The sequence below is a fragment of the Oryx dammah genome, unplaced genomic scaffold (assembly GCF_014754425.2).
Source record: "Oryx dammah isolate SB20612 unplaced genomic scaffold, SCBI_Odam_1.1 HiC_scaffold_11, whole genome shotgun sequence".
Lineage (NCBI taxonomy): Eukaryota > Metazoa > Chordata > Mammalia > Artiodactyla > Bovidae > Oryx > Oryx dammah.
In genome coordinates, this window is record NW_024070195.1 from 17,201,081 (window position 1) to 17,219,164 (window position 18,084).

General features: G+C 37.9%; 1 pseudogene; it reads left to right on the forward strand.

The window, feature by feature from the left end:
* Positions 1 to 5,285: 5,285 nt before the first annotated feature.
* Positions 5,286 to 17,494, forward strand: LOC120870298 (annotated as a pseudogene).
* Positions 17,495 to 18,084: the final 590 nt, after the last annotated feature.

Consider the following 18,084-nt stretch of genomic DNA (forward strand, 5'->3'; position numbering starts at 1 on the left):
TATTCCATAACAGTCAAGTAATTATTTCTATCAAGGTATTTTCTGAATGCTAAGCTAGAGAAATACACTGTGGGATAGAGCAGATAATGAGAAGTGTAAGAGATCCAAACAGGGAAGCTGCACAACCAAGCGATAATTTTCTTTTTGGTAAAAAGAATAAAACCTCAGTTTGGAATCATGTATTATACAGATATTTGCATAATCTTTGGAAATGCAAAGGATTGTCTACTCTAATTTTCCTTTTCCAGTTGAGAAAGCCAAGTCCTAGAGAATTGAAGATAAGTTTTCCAAGTCAAAGAGCATTTAAGTTAAGATTGTCATGAGAAACCAGTGACAGGCCTTAGGGGCCAGTTGCTTCATCTTTAGGCTGACAGGCTAGAGATTGGGATACCAGTAATGGTGCCATCTTCAGGCTGAATTGCCTTTATTTTGTGAAACCTCTATCTTTGCTCTTAACACCCTCAACTGATCGCATAAAATCCACAATCTATTGGTTTAAATGTTAATTACATCTAAGAAAATATGTTCCCAGGTGAGCATGTCAAAAAACTAAAATTTGAAAGAAATGTACAGTTCTATGGAATATGTCACCATGTGCCTCAGGAATTGAATATCTTTGCTACCTGTTCCACATTTATGACCTTGGAAGGGAAAACAAGATTGACACTTTTTTTTTTTCCCCATTTAATCACGTTCCTTGTTTTAGTGCATGCAGGCTGCTGTTACAGAGTGCCAGAGGCTGGGTGGTTTATAAACCACAATACTTATCACAGTTCTGGAGGCTAGAAGTCCAAGATCAGGGTGCCAGCATGATTGAGTAAGTGAGGGCCTCTCTCAGGACATATCCCTAAATAGAAGGGATAAGCAAGTATTGCAGGCATCTTTCACAAGAGCCCTAATCCCATTCATGTGGGCTCTGCCTCATGACCTAATCATTTCCAATGGTTCCACTTCCTAAAATCGTTACTATTAGAATTAGGTTTTCAACATATGAATTTGGGAGAACACAAGCATTTAGACCATGGCACCCAATGAGGAGACTGACTTGTCTAAGGTAACCCAATGCCTCATCCATACTGAATGCTCTGTGGTGCTGATAGGAAGCCAAGGACTAAGAAAGCTGAATCAGGATGAGCAGCCCCAGGTGGAGGGTCTGAGATGGCAAACTCCTTGATGGATTTCACAATATAAGAGTGTTTCCAGGGTCTTCCTTGGTTATCAGTCATTGAGCAATCCCCCTGCCCCTCCTATACATGTCCTATTTGAAATATAAATTAATTACTGAGTTCTTAGACAAAGTACCTATTGACCAACATGGAAACATCACGACTAGCATATGAAGAAAAGGGCCTTTGACAGATACAAATTTCAGTGTGGAAAGTCCTCAAGACTTTACTCACTTCAGATAGCAGTTACAAGTTTGGGGATCTCCCAAGACCATTTTGGTGTTCCATAATCAGCTAGGACTCCAAGATTTCACTGAAAGCTGTTATACATGTGGTTATGGTTTATTCCAGATCTTTGATTTATTTTTAATTCAATTTTTTTTTACTGCAGTATAATTGATTTGCAATGCTATAATTGGCAGTTTTGTTGAACAGTGAATAAGTTATACATATAGTATATACCTCAAGTATATTCTTATTTAGATTCTTTTCTCATGGAGCACAAAAGGGTTCCAAATAGAAAAGGGAGTACGTCAAGGCTGTATATTGTCACCCTGCTTATTTAACTTATATGCGGAGTACATAATGAGAAATAGTGTGCTAGATGAAGCACAAGCTGGAATCAAGATTGCTGGGTGAAACATTGATAACCACATATATGCAGATGACCCCACCCTTATGGCCAAAAGTGAAGAAGAACTAAAGAGCCTCTTGATGAAAGTGAAAGAGGAGAGGGAAAAAGTTGGCTTAAAACTCAACATTCAAAAAACTAAGATCATGGCATCCGGTCCCATCATTTCATGGCAAATAGATGGGGAAACTGGAAACAGTGGCTGACTTTATTTTTTGGGGCTCCAAAATCACTGCAGATTTTATTGCAGCCATGAAATTAAAAGACGCTTACTCCTTGGAAGGAAAGTTATGACCAACATAGACAGCATATTAAAAAGCAGAGACATTACTTTGTCAACGAAGGTGCATTTAGTCAAGGTTAAGGTTTTTTCAGTAGTCAGGTGTGGATGTGAGAGTTGGACTATAAGGAAAGCTGAACACTGAAGAATTGATGCTTTTGAACTGTGGTGTTGCAGAAGACTCTTGAGAGTCCCTTGGACTGCTAGAGTATCCAACCAGTCCATTCTAAAGGAGATCAGTCCTGAGTGTTCTTTGGAAGGTCTGATGCTTAAGCTAAAACTCCAATACTTTAGCCACATCATGTGAAGAGTTGACTCATTGGAAAAGATCCTGATGCTGGGAGGGATTGGGGTCAGGAGGAGAAGGGGACAACAGAGGATGAGATGGCTGGATGGCACCACCGACTCGATGGACATTAGTTTGAGTGAACTCTGGGAGTTGATGATGGACAGGGAGGCCTGGCGTGCTGCCATTCATGGGGTAACAAAAAGTCAGACAGAACTGAGCGACTGAATTGAACTGAACTGATGGGACTAGATGACATGATCTTAGCTTTTTTGATATTGAGTTTAAGCCGGCTTTTTCATTCTCTTCTTTCACCCTCATCAGAGGCTCTTTAGTTCCTCTCGCTTTCTGCCATTAGAGTTGTATCACTCACATATCTGAGATTTTTCATATTTCTCCCAGCAATTTGATTGCAGCTTTTAGGACTCATCTGGTTCAGCAATTCACATGACATGCTCTGCAAATATATTAAGTCAGCAAGGTGACCATATTTAGCCTTGAAGGACTCCTTCACTGATTTTGAACCAGTTTATTGTTCCTTCTCTGCTTCTAGCTGCTGTTTTTTGAACTGCATATAGGTTTCTCATAAGATGGGTAAGGTTCATCTGGTATGCCCATCTCCTTAAGAACTGTCCACTTTGCTATGATTCACACAGTTTGCTGAGGTCAATGAAGCAGGTGTTTTTTTGGAGTTGCCTTGCTTTCTCTGTATTCCAGCAAATGTTGCCAATTTGATCTCTGGTATGTCTGCTTTTTCTTTTTTTTTTAAACCCAGGTTGAACATCTGGAAGTTATAGGTTCACATAATGCTGAATCCCTGCCTGGAGGATTTTGAGCATAACCTTACTTGCATGAGAGATGAGTGCAACTGTTCAGTGACTTGAACATTCTTTGGTACTGCCTTTCTTGGGAATTGGGAGGTTGACCTCTTCCTGTCATTTGGCCACTGCTGGCTTTTCCAAATTTTCTGACATATTGAGTGGAACCCTTATTAGCATCATCTTTTAGGATTTTAAATAGCTTTGCTGGAATTCCATCACCTCCAATAGCTTTAGGGCAGCAGTGCTTCTTAAGACCCACTTGACTTCACATTCTAGAATATCTGGCTCAGAGTGAGAAATTACATCATTGTGATTATCTGCGTCATTAAGATATTGTTTTTGTATAGTTCTCTTGTGTACTTTTTCCATCTCTTCTTGGTCTATTCTACTTTATTAAATCACAAAATACCAAAGAGTCAAAGTGATCTTGAGAAAAAAGAACAAAGTTTGAGACCATGGTTGCTGACTTAAAATATATTAGAAAGCTATAGTAATCAAAACAGAATGATTTGCTTCTGGCACAAAAACAGACATATAGATCAACAGAGCAGAACAAAGAAGCCAGAAAGAAAGGCACACCCATATATTCTTGGATAGCTTATGAAAAAGGAGCCAAGAATATCCAGTGGGGAAAGGACAAGCTTTTCAAAATGGCCCTGGGAAAACTTGGCCGCCCTATGATATAATGGAACTGTACCCCTGTCTTTTACCATACAATTAAATCAATTATAAAGGGATTAAAAAGTTGAACATAAGACTAGAGCAATTAAACCCCTAGAAGAAGACATTGAGTTATTCTTCTTGCCATTGGTCTTTGCAGTGAGTTTTTGGGTTTCAACCAAAAGCAAAGGCAACAACTGCCAAAACAAACAAGTGGAACCACATCAAACTCCAAAGAAAGGAATATCAACAAAATCAAATGGCAATTTACAGATTGACAAAAGATATTTCCAAATCATATATTTGATAAGGGCTTAATATCCAAAAATACATGAGATATACAACTCAAGGGCAAAAAAACCCAAATAATCCAAATTTTTAATGGAGTATAAGAAAAGTAAGAGTTTCAATAAATCTGAAGATTAAACTGTAGATGAGAGAAACAGCAAGATTTTCCGTCTAGAACAATAAAAGCCTGTGACTTCATGGCATTACTTTCTTCATCCCCACTCACTTGTTTGACAATTACACTTCAATGTGTACATTCTTCAATCAATAGCAATCACCCCGCAGTGAGCTATAATATGTACTAAGAACAGCCCCACCAGGGGAAAAAAATATCCTAATATTTGCATCCTTACTAATGAGGCATATCAAAAGGAAAGTAATTTCTAGAGTTTACCACTCCATTGTTTTCTATATTTCATTTTGAAATAGAGCTACCTATAAGGAAAATGAGTTAAGAGACCTCAATAATATATAGATAGAAAATCAGTTAAAATGGGAGAATTAATGGATTATAATTTGGGGGTAATTCATTATTACTGTTGTAACTGTAGTCCTTTTGGATCTCTACTGCATCCATTAATAATTTCTTATAAATATTAATACCAACACAGGGACACATACTACTAAAATTATAGTGGATAGAGAAAGACATAGAATATATTACACAAGATGTGAAAGTATGGGAAGTCAGCAATGATGGTAAAATAAAGGGCAGTATTGCCTTGAAAGGAGGAAGGTTCTCAAAGTTTCTTGAAACACCAAGATCGAGCCAGATGTGAAGAATTAGCTTAATTTGTAAACCAGAAACTCTACCAGAAGAAATTTAAGTTCATGAAAACATTACAATGCTAAAACCCATAATTTAGACAGAGAATAGGGTAGGGTTGGGTATATAGACATTCAAAATTCTCCATTGCTTAGTGCATCAGGCAATCAAGGACCACCCTCACTGAAGTCTTTCTCTATTGCTCACCCTACAGGTACCAGCATGGAGAAAGAGACAGCTACTCCACAGGCAGTTGAACCCTCTTTTATGGCCTCCTGGCTTTCCTTAAGAAGCATCCCATGCAGCAGATTTCCTCCATCCCATCCCATCAGGCTGACTCCCCACGGTCAACAGGAGTCCTCACCCTGGGATCATTCTGCAATCCCCATGGCTCCAGCTCCCAGCTTCCATGGACACCAGTGGACTTACAGCCTTGTCCGAGGTATGAAAAGCTGCAGCATGGCTTGTCTATGTGGTTCTCACTCCATTCAGATTAGTGAGTTCACTCCCCAACTGCTTCAAATTTCTCCCCCGTCCCAGTGGATGGCCATGGACGCAGGGATCTCTCCCCTGAGCTTCAGCTCCCTCATCCCCAGGTGCAGGCTGGTCCCCTGCTCTCCTCCTTCTTTTCCCTTCCTCCTTGTCCCTTCTTTCCTTTGTGCTACCAAGTTCTATATGGATCTGGATATTCCTTCTCAATTTTCAGGGAGTCCTGCCAGTACTCACCTGGTCTTCTGTGAGAACTGCTGCATCTTTAGACGTTCTTGATGCATCAGTGGAGAAAGGTGTACCCCACTTCCACCTACCCTTCTGTCATCTTGTCCACCTACATTTGTGCTTGCATTAGAAATGGGTTTCCCTTTCTATTAAGAAACATTGCCATCACCACACATATTTTACTTTTACCTTTTGAGGAGAACACAGGTAAGTGTTCAGTCAGTCATTCAATCGTGTCCCACTCTTTGTGACCCCAGGGACTGCAGCACGCCAGGCTTCCTTGTTCATCCCTGACTCTCAGAGCTTGTTCAATCTCATGATTAGATCATGAAGCTCAAAGTTAGATCCTCACCTTATTAATTTTTTATACATGAAAATATGTAACCTTCTAAAAATCTCTCCCGATTTGTCCTACCTTCCAGGCTTTGGCAATCATTTTTCTACTCTGAGTTCCTTTTTTTTTTTGAAACTCCTTATAGTTGAGATCATATGGTATTTGTCTTTCTCTGACTTAGTTTACTTAGTGTAATACCCTCCAGTTTCACCCATGTTGCCACAAATGGAAGGATTTCTTTCTAATTTTAATGGCTAAATAATATTTACCTATATATGTCACGTCACATTGTTTTAATCCATTCACCTGTTGAAAGATACTCACGTTGTGCCTATACCAAGGCTACTGTGAATAACACTGCAATGAACATGGGAATACAGATCTCTCTTTGAGACAATGATTTCATTTCCTTTGACTACATATCCAGAAGTGGGATAATGGATCACACAAACGTTCTCTTTTAAATTTCTTGAATAACCTCCACAGTATGTTTCCATAGGAGTTGCACTCGTATACATACCTACCAACAGTACATAAGCACTCCTTTTTCTCCTCATCCTCAATAATGTTTGTCATTTCTTACATTTTTGGTACTAGACATTCAAACAGGTAAGAAGTGATATCTCTTGTGCTTTTGATCTGCATTTCCTGTGATTATTAGTGATGCTGAGCATCTTGTCATATACCTTTTGATCGTCTATATGTCTTATTTGTGGGAAAATGTCTATTCTTTAAAGATGTAGCATATATTATGTTTACTATATTCCAATATATGAAACTCAGTTGCCTACCTATATATTAACCACAAACTATCAGACAGTGCAATAAAGAAAACGATTTCGTTTACTATTGCATCTCAAAAAGATAAAACACCAATACAATATTGTAAAGTAATGAACCCCCAATTAAAATAAATAAATTTATTTTTTAAAGAAAATCAAACCAGAAAAAAGAAAGAAATAAACTTAAGCAAGGTGTTGAAAGATTTTATACAAAACCTTTAAGACATTGATAAGAGAAATTTAAAAAGAGTTAAAGATATGCAAAGTTAGGTTGTCTATTCAATGTGTTTCCTGATGTAGGATTTATATTTCTATAAACGTCCCTCTTAGAACTGCTTTTGTTGCATCCTCTAGGTTTTTGATCATCAAGTTTTTATTGTTCTTTGTTTCTAGGAATGTTTTGATTTCTCTTATTTCTGTAATAATCTGTTCATTATTTAGTAATGTGTTGCTTAATCACCATGTGTTTGTGTTCTTTAAAGTTCTTTTTTTTCTTTTTCCTATAATCGATATCTAGTATGAGAGTACTCTTGCCTGGAAAATCCCTTGGATGTAGGAGCATGGTGGGCTGCAGTCCACGGGGTTCCCAAGAGTCAGACACGACTAAGCGAGTTCACTTTCACTTTTCACTTTCATGCATAGGAGAAGGCAATGGCAACCAGCTCCAGTGTTCTTGCCTGGAGAATCCCAGGGACAGAGGAGCCTGGTGGGCTGCCGCCTATGGGGTCGCACAGAGTCAGACACGAGTGAAGCGACTTAGCAGCAGTAGCAGTAGCAGTATCATAGTGCTGTGGTCAGAGAAAATTCTTGATATAATTTCAATTTACTTAAATTTACTGAGGTTTGATTTGTGACCCAAGATGAGGAGAATGTCCCATGTGCACTTGAAAAGAAAGTGTATTCTGCATTTGGATGGAATGTGCTGAAGATATCAATGAGGTCTGTTTGCTCTAATATTTCCTTTTAGGCTTATGTTTCCTTATTAATTTTCTGTTTTGTTGATCTGTCCATTGGTACAGGTGTGGTGTTAACATGCCCTACTATTATTGTGTTACTGTCAATTTCTTCTTTTTTGTCAGTTAGTGTTTACCTTATGTATTGAGGTGCTCTTATGTAGGGTACATAAATAGTTAAAATTGTTATCTCTTTTTCTTGGACTGATCCCTTGATCATCTGGTAGTGTCCTTCTTAATCTCTTATAATAGTTTTGATTTTAAGGTCTATTTTTGCTTTTTTTCAGATTTTATTTTATTTATTTATTTATTTACTTTACAATATTGTATTGGTTTTGGCATACATCAAAATGAATCCACCACGACTGTACATGTGTTCCCAATCCTGAACCCTCCTCCCACCTCTCTCCCCATACCATCTCTCTGGGTCATCCCAGTGCACCAGCCCCAAGCATCCTGTTCTGATACAAGAATTGCCAATCCAACTTTCTTTTGATTTCCATTTGCATGGAATATCTTTTTCCATACTCTCACTTTCAGTCTGTATGTGTCTCTAGAACTGAAGTGGGTCTCTTGTAGGCAGCATATATATCAGTCTTGTTTTTGTATCCATTCAGCCAGTCTGTGTCTTTTGGTAAGAACTGAAGAAGATAATAGCAAATAAAACAAATGATAAAGGATTGCTTTCCAAAATACAAGCAGCTCAAACAACTCAGTCATCAAAAGCCAAGGGAAGAACTGCAAAAATAAACTAGTGAGACCACATCAAACTCAAAAACTTCTGCATAGTAAAAGAAGCCATCAATAAAATGAAATGACAACCTATGGAATGAAAAAATATATATTTGCAAAGCACATATTTGGTAAGGGCTTCATATCCAAGTATACATAAGAGACTCATGCAACTCAGTATTGAAAGAAATCAAACAACCCAAATTATTAAATGAGCAAAGGAAGAGTAAGTGTTTTGAAAAATCTGAAGAGTAAACTGTAGATGAGAGACACTGTAAGTTTTTCCTTCTAGAACAAAAGCCTGTGTCTTCCTGGCATTGCATTCTTTATCTCCAATCACCTGTTTGGTGATTGCAATTCACAGTATACATCCTTCATTCTATAGCTATCACCCTACACTGAGCTATATGTGCTCAGAATAGCCTTATTAACTATAACAAACTAATAATTACATACTTATTCTTGAGGCATCTAAACTCCAAGGTGATTTTCAGAATTTTCCACTCCATTGTTTTCTACATTTTATTTCAAAATTGAAACACCTAGTAAGGAAATATGAGTAGCGGTCTTCAGTAATACATGGATAGAAAGTCAGTAAAACTGGGAGCATTACTGGATTATATTTGGGGGGAATGTATTATTACTAATACTATTGCAATTTTACTCCCTTTAATTCTCTCCTATACTAGTGGATATTTATTTAAAATAGTAATACCAGTATAGAGGCACATAGTACTCAAGTTACAGTAGATTGAGAAAAACAAAGCTTATGAGGTAGGAAGCAAAATCACAGAAAATTAGCAATGGTATCAAAACAAGGGGAAGTACTGCCTAGAAAGAAAGTAGAGTTCTCGAATTATTTGGAGACAACACAAACAAGCCAGATGTGAGCCAACCAGCTTAAACTCTGTATTAGAAACAGCATCAGAAGGAAAATGAAGTTCATAAAAATATGCTGATGCTAAATGCCAAAATCCAGACAGTAAGAGAATAGGGTAGGGTTTATGTAGATGCTGAAAATACTCAAGAGAAGCAGACATGGAAGCAAATACACTAATGAACATGAGAAAGATCAAAGCCAAAAGGGTCTGAAAAATAAATCATAAAGGGACTTGTTAGTCTGATCAAAAGAATAAGAGAATCAAATTAGAAAAGCAAAATATAAAAACTTGTGCATGTGATAGACCCAGAGAATGCTCAGGTGAGAAAATTTTGGCCTTATTGACCAGCGAACAGAAGTCTCCAGCATCAGGAACAAACACACCTGGGCAGGACCCAAGACTGTGTGCTTCTGGAAACAGCCTCAGTTTCAAAGTTTGGGCACTATACCACCTAAAAGGGAATGCAGACAAGGATTGTAGCTTGCTATGACACGGAATCACAGACAATAGTGTTTTTTAGTTTACTTTTCTCATTCAACTATAAAGTTAATGAATCACTAACCAATGATAATTGATACCATCAGTTTCTAGTCAGACCCTCTTTAGTCATACAATGGATATCTGAACCTGTTATATGATCCCCAATAACAGTTTTAATAATTGAATTTATTGATGTTTAACTGAAGGGGAATTGCTCTACAATATTGTACTGCTTTCTGCGAAACATCAACATGAATTAGCCTTAGGTATACCTATGTCTCCTTGCTCTTGAACCTCCTCCCACCTTCCTTCCCATCCCACTCCTCAAAGCTGTTACAGAAAAATATGGAAGGCTTCACAAATTTGTGTGTTATCCTTGAGCAGAAGCCATGTGAATCACCAACTTATTAATATATGTACTACCAAAGCAAATACATGAACAACAATTTAACAGAAAAAAAATCCCATAGTCACCTACAAATAAATGATCAATTACATTAGGAATTAGGGTATTCTGCTATATTTACCATCTCTTATAAAATCGAATTTTATAAGGTCCAAAGTTCCATGAAGGAATTAAGCATATATTTAGACATAAGACATGTATAAATGCACAAATATATGCACACAAATACATCTATGTTATACAAGCTATTATTCTCCTTGCCTGTCAAAATAAGCTCTTTAGTTGATGAAAGATATAGTTCCAAATTTCTGCAAATTATATGTCTTCCTTTGGAGAACCACTTCTTTTATTTTTATCACCTAATTTTAAATAACCATTTTATTCTTAGATACCATGCCCCTTTAAACTAAGAGCAGAGAAAACCTAGTAAATGTTGATATCTTATCGTTAATTATATCACCATTTTTTTGGTAAATTGGAAAAAGAATCATGTTCAGATCTCAGATCCTCTCATTCAGGAGGATAAAATTTCTATTTTATCAGTTCTCTTGTCCAAACTCAGTTCTTGTTCACTTCAGTCTTTAATTTGGTTTACTTTGATGGATGAACAGGAAAGGAAATATTAAAATCACACTTGCAAGGGTCTATGATTTTATGCTTCTGTTGGCCAAAAGTAGGGCCAGGAATAATTTCTGAAATATTACAATACATCACGGAAGCATGAAGGTCTAGTTCTGCTGTCAAAGAGGAAATACTTGGAGATGGTTCAAAAACTAAGCCCCATGGGTTGTCAGGATGTACTCCCGACCAGACAGATAAATTTTGTCCCTAAAAAGTCAAAGTCAGGAAAGGGCAGGCCTTGTTTGCAGAGCCAATGATGTTGTCTTGGGTGCTGTCCAGGTAATATTCTTGTATTACCATTTGGAGATTTATTTGCTATTTTCACGAAGAAACAAATGTAACGAGAAGAATAAAGATGCATAGAAGTAGAAGAGCTGTCAAGATGCCTAGAAGAAAGGCTAGCCAGGAGAACCAGGCCCCCATACTGATAACTGTCAAAGACATTAACCGTGAGTGTTTTATAGACAGAGCGGAACAAGCGGATAAAACCATTGTTCTAGGGTCACTGTTGTTTTGCAGTCAAAGACAAAATATTTTTCTCTTTAAGCAGAGTCATCACAGCTCCTGCTGTGGTCCTGGTTACACACATGCAGACAGAGAGCTCACAGGCATGTGTGATGTGACATCAGGAAGTGAACAGATGACTGTACTGGTGCCCAGTCACCTGTATCTGCTAATAAAGGGACCTGGGAAAAATTACTTGCCCTCTCCAAGTCATCACATCTTCATTAGCAGAACTTGATGATCATAGTGAGATTAAGGCTATCTCACAGGATTACTGTGAAACACAAATTTTGAGATGTTCTAAAGCTTTTGGGAAAGTATCAAAGACATGCATGAGCAGATCCAAGGTACGGTATCCTTTTTCTCTTAGTATTCTCTTTGTACTCAGTAGTAGTGATCAGTCAGTCATGTGTTTACTCTTACCCCAGTGTGATGGTAAACCACACAGAACAACTGGACTTTTCTTGTCACTTCAGTGTCTAAAATTCAAGCATTAGTCAATGTAGAGTGAAAGAATTACAAACTCCTAGAGGGCCTCCCTGCCAGAGTCTGCAGAATCCCAACATTAGACTGTCTTAAAAGAATGGCCTAAACACTCTGGCTCAGAATTAAGTTCCAAATGTTTGCAGAACACAGAAGTACTTCTGAGAGCAATACAAAAATACAGGGAGTAACCTACTTCTCCATCTATCTGTGCAAATATCATCATCCATCTAAATTTACACAGAAAGCACTCTTTCTTCCCCACCCCAGGTACTACAGCAGCAACTCCTGCTCAGAGCAACAGGGAAAGAGAAAGCTTCCCTCCACAGGATGGATTTGATAACCTCAGCTGACTAGATCATCTCAGAATGGCTCATGTTTTTATTTAAACAGGTTCCTGCCTGTCCTGCTGCTGGTCATGTCAAATCTGCTCCTGTGCCAAGGCAAACCATTTCCGTGCTGCTGTCCTGATGTGTTTGACATCCCCCAGGAATCCCTTACAGACCTCTTTCTCAATGACATGAATCTGTCCTATAGCATCTATAATCATTCCAGAATAATGTTCACTGAGTTGGTAAGTACTATGGTGGTGGTGGTTTAGTTGCTAAGTCGTTTCCAACTCTTGCGACCCCATGGACTGTAGCCTGCCAGGCTCCCAGATGGAACCCTCGCATAAATGACTGTACTATACTGTCCTTTCAACAAGAAGGGTGCATCAGCCAAACTTCAAATAACACAGTCTCTAGGTCAAAGAAGCCATCAGCTCATAAGATGTGGAATATGAATAAAGGATCCGTTTAGTGAAATCTCAAAGATTCCTAAGAAGTGCAATAACATTTTCAATTTCCTTTCATTCATTTTCTTTTGTAAATTTCTGAAATAAATGAGTTTCTATTTGTCAGCCAAGAATGCCATAAAGAATACAATAGGCTCAGTAGAATAAACAACAGAAGTTTATTTTCTCACAGTTCTGGGGGCTAGAAGTCTCAGATCAGGGTGCCAGCAAGGTAAGGTTCTGGTAAGCATTCTTTCTTCCCAGGCTGGCTTCTCCATGTGTCCTCACACAGGGAGGGTGGGTGGGGAAGAGAGAGAGAATAAAAGACACAGAGACACAGAGAAACAGAGAGAATTCTCTGGTGTTTCACTTCATGAAGACACTAAACGTATTGGTTCAGTGTTCCACCCTAAGAGCTCATTTAACCTTAATGGGTTTCACTGGTGGCTCAGATGGTAAAGAATCTGCCCTCAATGTGAGAGAGAGACCTGGGTTCTATCCCTGAGTCTGGAAGATTCCCTGGAGAAGGGAATGGCAAGCCACTCCAGTATTCTTGCCTGAGAAATCCCATTAACAGATTAGTCTGGTGGGCTGTAGTCCGTGGGGTCCCAAAATTCAGAACCCTTTTCAAAAGACAGTACTTTGGCAGTTAGGGCTCAAACACATGAATTTGAAGAACACACATTCAGTCCACAATACTACCATAAAGCACTTTTAGGTGGGACTGAGGAAAAGGAAGCATGTTGATTTTCTGGTCCTTCAGTGTCTCTCTGGGCTTTCTACTCCAGACTCAGAGTAAATAGCCAATAAATGAGAACTGCTCTGCAGTGAACTTGGAGGATGGAACATGTTAAACAAAGCTGAATCCTGGTCGCAAAAACGAACTCTGGTAGTTTTTTTAATGCTACAAATTATTCTTTTAAGATTTGCAGTGAATAGCTTTAGAGCTACAGTAGAAGGGGAGTTTACAATTCGAAACAGTTAGTCGCTTTGAGGAAGGTATTTGAAAGTTGTATATTCATTCTTTTAGGTCAATCAAGGAGCACACAGTGGAGCAGACAGCTAGTAAAAAGCGGTGCTAAAGGTTTCTATTAAATTCACGTAGTTCTTTTTACTCAATAGTTTTTGTTTCATCCTCCATTTTGACTACCCATTTTTTTCCATATCTTCCAAGTAATCTCTTGAAATGTTCATAACCTTCGCTAAAGATTAGTTTTTCTCTATCAATTTGTTAGCTAGATTTTTCTACTCTTATTATTCTCAGTCCATTGCTTAGTATTTCCTATAACTTTATATCATGTATTTCTGCCGTACCATTTTGTCACCATAAACAACAATGTATTCTGTACCTGGGATGAACACTAAGCTTTTTGGTGTGCGGATTCAGAGATAAGTCAAAGTCATAACTGTATAACATCTTATGAGGGAATATATTGGCTCTAATCCACAGTAAATAAGAGACTAAATGGTTAAATAGAGGTGCATGCATGCATTCTAAGTCACTTCACTTGTGTCCAACTCTTTGCAACCGTACTGACTGTAGCCCAACAGGCTCCTCTGTCCATAGGATTGGCCAGGCAAGAATACTGTAATATGTTGCTATACCCTCTTGCAAGGGATGCTCCTCACCTAGGGTCAAACCTGAGTCTTCTTATATGTCCTGCATTGGCAGGAATGTTCTTTACCACTACCGTCACCTGGGAAGCACCAAGTATTGGTACAAAAGTACTATATTTGAGTCAAGTACTAAAAAATAATATAATAATAAAATAGAGAAGGGAAAAGGTTGAACTTAGAAAAGTTATATGTAAAATCATTTTTATAGAGACAATGTAGAGAAAATGTAGGAGAAGAATAACTTTCAAATTTTGTGATGCCTCCTGTTAAAAAAATTACTCGACTGTCAAACATGTTAATGTTCTGGTAATGGGTTCATCTATTTAATACCCAAAAACCTTAATTAATTGCCTGATCACTTTCAGGATGAAAAATATGCCAAGGGCAAACTGTAGTATATCAATGCCACCAATAGCTGCCATACCGATTCCCTCAATACTCCCAAAGAAAGAGAAGAAGACGAAGAGACGGATGTGAGTCTTTCACCTGGGTTTTTCACCATATCAAATGAGACAGTATGTAGGTAACCAGGCTTCAGATTATTAGAGGTAATGGTAAATGTACATGCAGAAAAAGGTGGAGGAACAGTAAGCAACTGAAGAGAAATTATATTATGCAGTTGATGAAGCATGAGCGAAATCAAGGGATGACTAAAGATCTGTAGTAGCAACATAAATAACAGATCTATAGATCGTCCATGCAGACAACTTTAGTTCAACCAATGCATTAGACACAGGATTGCAGCTATTATTCTGTATGAAAACAGGAAATGAATGGGAACTTCCATGTGTAAAATATAAGATTGCAAAATTCATGAATATGTAAGAAACAAACCCCAGTTTTGCATACTCCCTGTTACTAGTGAGTTCTACGTGGGAGTCCTATACTGCACCACCAGAGCCCCCGCATCTGCCTTTCAAGGCTCTCCTGATTCTGCTTGTACTTCTCTGACACCTCCTTCATTTGTCATTCTCAATGACTCCTCTGTCACCTTTTATTCTTAATTTGTAAGTCTCCCCCACAATGGCCTATAAAACATTGCCTTGCTTCACATGGCCTCAACAATTGCTTCTGTTCTGTGGACAACAAAGTTTACATATCAAGCCTCAATCATTTATGGCAGCTCCAAATTTTCACAGTTATATTTTTTTTCTGATTTCCTGTATTATCGTTCCTCCTAACATTATTTAAAATATTTTCACATGCATCCCCCCTTAAAATACTATCTTCTCTCTCTACAACTTTCTTAACGAAACCAGCATTCTTTTCCTCTGTCAAGCTCATTAATAAAGAGGATGATCAAGTAAAGGAAAAAGTCAAAGAGAAAAAAGAGGAGGGATTTTTCAATAAGCTTAAATTTAAAGTTTACTGAGAGTTAATACATGACCATACATTTTACTGAGCATTTTATGTGCATTACTACATTTAATCTATTCAGTTCTCTGTTTTTATCAGTAAAACAGTTCATGACTGTATAGAAATCAAGCATATGAACTAGAGATCTTCAGCCCCCGGGATTTTCAGGCTCAATTCTGCTAGTAGTAGTGAACTAGACGGGAAAACCCTCCATTGTGAATCCCACTGATGCTGTCACTAAAGACAACACTGTGCCATTTTCTGCCCGGAGACATGTCAACAAAGCAGACTGTTCTGATATTCAGCAGGAGGCTGGTGTTGGGATCAGCTGAGGAGAGAAGCCTGTTTAGGAATGTCATGTCTTCTTCCTTGTCTCTTTGTTGTAATATCATAAAACAATTACCGATCAAAAATCAATACGAAGGACTCATCTGATTCATTAATACGAATGAATCACTGGGTGACAATGATATGGGCACAGGTGGAATCCCTCTTTCACGGCTAAGGTACTGCAGGCACATACTGACTTGCCATAAATACTTAGATTTCTCTCACGAAAATACATGACATAAAAGAACTCACTGAGTGGTGGTAGAATTTCAGGGGAAAAAAAGAAAATTCTTCATGTTAAAAATTCTAATGCATTAGAAGAATTACTTCCTAAAATAAACTAGATTTTTTAATAAAGCAAAGTGTGAACTAATAACTTACATTTTATATTTTTCCAACTTTCAATACCCTCTAAAATCTCTGCATACACATAGGAATAACCAAGAGTTTTTTAGGTCAGCTGCTCTGAGCAAAGATCACATGTTACCAAAAATTATGATTATTTTAATGAGACTGTTTCTTCTGGTTGCTTAGATTGAAGATCTTAGCAAGTGGATACTCATTTTACTGTATTCCTGGAATAGACCTCGGAATCTTCTAGTCACAGACCTGCAGAGTATGAAAGAAGTCTCAGAAGCTATCCTATCAAGTGCCAACGAGAACGTGAAAAAAGTAGAAGAACTTCAAGAATTCATAGAGAGGCATTTCTGCCAGGTGAGCATCCTGCAGAGGGCTTTCTTGCTTTTTTCATGAATGAAAGAGGTGACCTCTGTAATGCATAAGGAGTTTGGAAAGATCTCATTTTGTAACAAAAAGATTCATGACTTCTGTATTCTAGATTGCTACTACATAAAACGGAGTCTAGCCATTCATAGTGATAGACTCTACTGTAAAGGAATCAGAATTTCACTGCAATTTTTGACATGTGCAGCCTTCCCTGCGTAGCACATAATTCCCCCAAAAGCTTGCCTCTTCTTGGACACTGGTGGTTGAAATATTTTCAAGAGTAAGAGAACTAGAGAACAGAATTTCCAAGATCAGCATTTTCTTCAAGGTAACCCAGGACATCTGCTATTGAAATTCTGCTTGTCTTCTTTCTCTGTTCTCATCAAATCAAAGGATGAGAGTAGGAAGGAAGAAAAGAGAAAGTTAAAACTAAACTTGAGTTATGTTTCTACTTTTTAGATTACTAATAGTTTTCTCACAGGCTGGTCCAAATTCCATATCTAGATAGTTTTATATTCATATGTCATCCCCAAATCTTAATTTGATATTTAGAAGGAACAAAGATAAGCAAATCCTAATAAAACACATAAGTCATTATCTTTTGGATATTCAGATGATTATTCCAGCAATGCGGAAGATGTTGAAGGCTCATGTTTACTGGTCAGGACTCCTATCAATGATGTCCAGCGATGAAGATGTGCGTCATTCTGCATTTTATAACCTGTTCCACTGCCTGCACAGGGATTTTCTTAAAATGGACCTTTATAACATGTTCCTGGTGTGCCTACATATTGAGTGCTAAATCCACATCCATGCCATCCAGGTCTGAGATGGTCATAATGATCTATCCCATAGCAAGCTTATTTGAAATTTACAGCTTTTTAATGCATGTTCTGTGAAATGGGTCTCCTCTTAAAAAAAAAAAAAAGACTCCATAGAGATGTCAAACTCTAAGAGAGAAATTTGTCAACATATCTTATTTTCACTTAATAGAAAATCAAAAGAAAATCTACCCCTACAACTGAGAGAATGAAGCTCCTATTAAAATTAGAAATGAATCATCAGTCCAGGTTTGATGCATGATACTGGATGTTTGGGGCTGGTGCACTAAGACGACCTAGAGGGATGGTACGGGGAGGGAGGAAGGAGAGGGGTTCAGGATGGGGAACACGTGTGTCAGATTCATGTTGATGTATGGCAAAACCAATACGATATTGTAAAGTAAAAATAAATAAATAAATAAGTAAACCACATACACACACAAAAAATTAGTCACAAATAACAGAAGCTGGCATTACAAAGAAGATCATTAAGAGATTACTTAAGAATCACAGCCAGTTATTCTATGTCACATTATTAGAATCAAAAAATTAGTCAATTGTTCATGGTTCTGGTCATGCTACCAACAAGACTGAATTCTCAGGATTCTTTATGAAAGCCAGCTACGAACTGTCAGCCAACTATCACAGTGTTACACCAGACAATATAA